The sequence below is a fragment of the Schistocerca americana genome, chromosome 3 (assembly GCF_021461395.2).
Source record: "Schistocerca americana isolate TAMUIC-IGC-003095 chromosome 3, iqSchAmer2.1, whole genome shotgun sequence".
NCBI classification, from domain to species: Eukaryota; Metazoa; Arthropoda; class Insecta; order Orthoptera; family Acrididae; genus Schistocerca; species Schistocerca americana.
The window spans coordinates 590,255,418-590,260,417 of NC_060121.1; the positions used below are offsets into that span (position 1 = coordinate 590,255,418).

The following is a 5,000-nucleotide window of genomic DNA, read 5'->3' on the forward strand; positions in this document are numbered from 1 at the left end:
GCAACGGGGTCCGCCTCGGGACGCACGAGCACGCACGAGGCGCGTCGCACGCCTTCAGCTCGCCCCACCGGCAGGACGTCCCACGATACATGCCAGTTAAACACCGACGGGCGGTGAACCAACAGCGTGGGACACAAATCCAACTACGAGCTTTTTAACCGCAACAACTTTAATATACGCTATTGGAGCTGGAATTACCGCGGCTGCTGGCACCAGACTTGCCCTCCAATAGATACTCGTTAAAGGATTTAAAGTGTACTCATTCCGATTACGGGGCCTCGGATGAGTCCCGTATCGTTATTTTTCGTCACTACCTCCCCGTGCCGGGAGTGGGTAATTTGCGCGCCTGCTGCCTTCCTTGGATGTGGTAGCCGTTTCTCAGGCTCCCTCTCCGGAATCGAACCCTGATTCCCCGTTACCCGTTACAACCATGGTAGGCGCAGAACCTACCATCGACAGTTGATAAGGCAGACATTTGAAAGATGCGTCGCCGGTACGAGGACCGTGCGATCAGCCCAAAGTTATTCAGAGTCACCAAGGCAAACGGACCGGACGAGCCGACCGATTGGTTTTGATCTAATAAAAGCGTCCCTTCCATCTCTGGTCGGGACTCTGTTTGCATGTATTAGCTCTAGAATTACCACAGTTATCCAAGTAACGTGGGTACGATCTAAGGAACCATAACTGATTTAATGAGCCATTCGCGGTTTCACCTTAATGCGGCTTGTACTGAGACATGCATGGCTTAATCTTTGAGACAAGCATATGACTACTGGCAGGATCAACCAGGGAGCTGCGTCAACTAGAGCTGAGCAGCCGGCCGCCCGGGAGTGTGTCCCGGGGGCCCGCGCGAACACGCAAGCGTCCGCTCAATTATTCTGCAAACAGGAGGAGGCTGAGCTCCCCTGCACCATACACCTCGAAACCCTCTCAGGTCCCGGCGGCGCGCAGCGCCGTCCTAAGTACTTGGTCGGGTTCGAGAGAGGCGCAATCGCCCGGAGTTTGGCGAGTAGACGCTTTAGGTGCGACCACCCGTGCTCCCAACTGAGCTTGCCGCTGCCGACAGAGGCCCGGGAGCGTGCTGTCGTGGCATTGCCGGCGGGAGACAACACGCGCCACCTACGGTGACCGGCAGCTCCAACGCCAGCGCCACAGAAGGACAAAAGCCCCACTTGGGTGCCGAAGCGAACTCTCCCAGCACAGCGCACGCGCCAACACGTCCGCACAGCTGCGATACAAACCACCTGCGAGAACCGCAGAGGCGACCGAGCAGCAGACGGCGTCGCGGCGCCGAGCGCCGGGCGGCGGCGCATCCTCAGCGCACACAGTCCTCAATCGGACCAGCACACTGCAGATGTCCACCGCGCTTCGCACCGGGCCCGCGAGGACCTACTTTGGCCGCACGGCGCCGCGTGCAGGGTGCGCCGGCGCGCAGCTGCGCCGCCTGCCGCCTCCGTCGGCCGGCGCGCCTGCCACTGGCCGCCCCCACCAGCCGGCTGTAGCGCGTGCGCCCACGCACCGCGCGGCCAGCACGCCGGGAGGCCCCCCCTCACCGGCCGGGGACGGTCCCACCCAGCCACCGCCGCGTATCGCTTCACACCCAGATGCCATTCACGTTCGTGGGCATGGTGGGTATCGCTGGAACAACCGGTTGGTAGCTCAACCGATCGTCGCCATCACTGATTCACCTCTAGCGAGAACAACCGCACCACAACGGTTTACCAGTTGTTCATTTGCGTAACGTCACCAGCAAACGTAGGCGTCCATCGCCATTTGCAAATTCAACGATTGTTGCATGCCTGTGTCAGGTGTCACGACACACTATGTCTGCCCACATACACGCAACAACATGTGCACGCTTCGCGAACACGTGGAAGGTGGCCCCCGTACGTATGCGATGTCCATTGCGCGAACGACTGTCAACCGGCCTCTGTCGCATGTCGCAGATGTGGAACGCAGTGCACCATGCTATCACGGTGTGTGAGAAGAGACGACTACGTCTGACAACACGCGCCACTACATCAACAGACGGCTCATGCTGATCGCCATCCAGGGCATACCACACTGCAATCCAGCTCTTATAGGGAGACGACACGTAGCTGAGTGCACAACATTTGGACCGCATGGTTCGCCGTTGTTGGCGCAGTCGTTGTACGGTCACATGTACCACGATGTATCATTCAGTACATGAGGACCAATGTGCAGTACAGTGTGTGATTTGGACGTACAACATCAGCGGACAGTTGACACAGGCCGTACCACAGCGTAGGCTACGTGCTTCGCCATGCGAATGCCAATGAACAACTGCAAATGCCAATGAACAACTGCAAAGGGCATTGAGCATGTACCTCCTGCTGCCATCCACATTACAGTGTATAGCTGCAAGGTGTTTAACATGAAGCGATACACTGGGGACCGGGCAGTGCGAGTAGCAAACTATATTGCGGGGGTTGCAGTTAGGCAACACTACACTAATTTAACGCGTCGTATGACAATTACAGAGCAGGTTAAGGCCCAACGTGTGTTGGGTTAAGGCCCAACGTGTGTTGGGTTAAGGCCCAACGTGTGTTGGGTTAAGGCCCAACGTGTGTTGGGTTAAGGCCCAACGTGTGTTGGGTTAAGGCCCAACGTGTGTTGGGTTAAGTCCCAACGTGTGTTGGGTTAAGGCCCAACGTGTGTTGGGTTAAGGCCCAACGTGTGTTGGGTTAAGGCCCAACGTGTGTTGGGTTAAGGCCCAACGTGTGTTGGGTTAAGGCCCAACGTGTGTTGGGTTAAGGCCCAACGTGTGTTGGGTTAAGGCCCAACGTGTGTTGGGTTAAGGCCCAACGTGTGTTGGGTTAAGGCCCAACGTGTGTTGGGTTAAGGCCCAACGTGTGTTGGGTTAAGGCCCAACGTGTGTTGGGTTACAGCGCAATATGGGTTACGTTAAGGGGCAATATAGGTTAGGTTAAGGTACGATATAGGTTAGGTTAAGGTACGATATAGGTTAGGTTAAGGTACGATATAGGTTAGGTTAAGGTACGATATAGGTTAGGTTAAGGTACGATATAGGTTAGGTTAAGGTACGATATAGGTTAGGTTAAGGTACGATATAGGTTAGGTTAAGGTACGATATAGGTTAGGTTAAGGTACGATATAGGTTAGGTTAAGGCGCAACGTGGGTTAGGTTACGGCGCAACATAGGTTAGGTTACGGCGCAACATAGGTTAGGTTAAGGCGCAACATAGGTTAGGTTAAGGCGCAACATAGGTTAGGTTAAGGCGCAACATAGGTTAGGTTAAGGCGCAACATAGGTTAGGTTAAGGTGCAACATAGGTTAGGTTAAGGCGCAACATAGGTTAGGTTAAGGCGCAACATAGGTTAGGTTAAGGCGCAACATAGGTTAGGTTAAGGCGCAACATAGGTTAGGTTAAGGCGCAACATAGGTTAGGTTAAGGCGCAACATAGGTTAGGTTAAGGCGCAACATAGGTTAGGTTAAGGCGCAACATAGGTTAGGTTAAGGCGCAACATAGGTTAGGTTAAGGCGCAACATAGGTTAGGTTAAGGCGCAACATAGGTTAGGTTAAGGCGCAACATAGGTTAGGTTAAGGCGCAACATAGGTTAGGTTAAGGCGCAACATAGGTTAGGTTAAGGCGCAACATAGGTTAGGTTAAGGCGCAACATAGGTTAGGTTAAGGCGCAACATAGGTTAGGTTAAGGCGCAACATAGGTTAGGTTAAGGCGCAACATAGGTTAGGTTAAGGCGCAACATAGGTTAGGTTAAGGCGCAACATAGGTTAGGTTAAGGCGCAACATAGGTTAGGTTAAGGCGCAATATAGGTTAGGTTAAGGCGCAATATAGGTTAGGTTAAGGCGCAATATAGGTTAGGTTAAGGCGCAATATAGGTTAGGTTAAGGTACCGTATAGGTTAGGTTAAGGTACAGTATAGTTTAGGTTAAGGTACACATTGTTGTAAGGAAAGGTGTAATGGGGGGGGGGGGCGGCCGGTCGGTTTGTTGATTGTGATTATAGTAAGTGGATGCCTGCGGCATCATCTGATTTGCCACGTCAGGATACACCTTTGGCTCATGACAGGCGGCGCTCCGATTCCATGCTTGTGGGAGACCTGTGTCTTTCATTCCTGCCATTGTTTGTGTGCTGTGAGAGGGGGCAGTATTGTGATGTTGGGTGCACCCCTGTGTAGGACATGTGTGGGTGTTGGTGGCTTAGCTGAGCAATGGTGGTTGTCGGGAGGGTGGGATATTCCGTTTTCTGAGTGGACCTCCCAGTCTGGTTATGACAGTGTGGATTGTCTCATGTGGCGGAGAGGATGCACTGGGTGTTGTTCCATGCTGGTGCTTACATATTGTCTGTGTGCGTGTTACAGGCGGAGAGTAGTGCGTGATAAGAGTGTGTGGCTGACGTGTGGGTGTGATTGTGAGCAGAGTCTTTCAGCATGTATACGGACAGTTGTATATATTATCTGTATTCTGATGGGTCCATCTATTACTAATCAGCGCCGTGTATACGTTTAATCCGGTTCCAGTCGAAACTGTTGTATCTCTGTACATTAGTGCCACGGCGAGCGCGCTATGTAGCTACTCGTCTCGGCAGCTTCCACCGGTGTGTGGCAAATGATTATAAGCAATGAATCGAGTCGTCAATACCGATAGTGTGACGTCACATGTCTGGGGTGGGGGACGCTGCGCCCTTCCGGTGGGTCATGGCCTAGAAAGACGCTCCCCACGCAGGGGGGCTTGGACTGTCATAAACTCTTCCGAGTAATATACTTGCCGTACGTTTTTGCGACTGCGAGTGCAACGCCCACCGGTACCGACATGGATGGAGCGCCTCCTAGCTGACCGCTCAGCATCGGCATTCGTACAGAGAGCAACGCGATCGCGTCTCTAGCTCGTAACTGGTACAGCTCGCAGCTCATGTATAGGGACAGCGGGAATGTCGCATATTGGACATAACTCTTCATGAAACGCACGTTATAGGGGTGGATTGCACATTGC

At 53.4% G+C, this 5,000-nt stretch overlaps 1 non-coding gene across 1 annotated transcript in view; it reads right to left on the reverse strand.

The window, feature by feature from the left end:
- Positions 1–792, reverse strand: part of LOC124608888 — a 1,910-nt gene extending 1,118 nt beyond the window's left edge. Inside the window, exon 1 of the ribosomal RNA XR_006979441.1 lies at positions 1–792. This exon is cut by the window's left edge and continues 1,118 nt beyond it. This is a non-coding gene — a ribosomal RNA (small subunit ribosomal RNA).
- Positions 793–5,000: the final 4,208 nt, after the last annotated feature.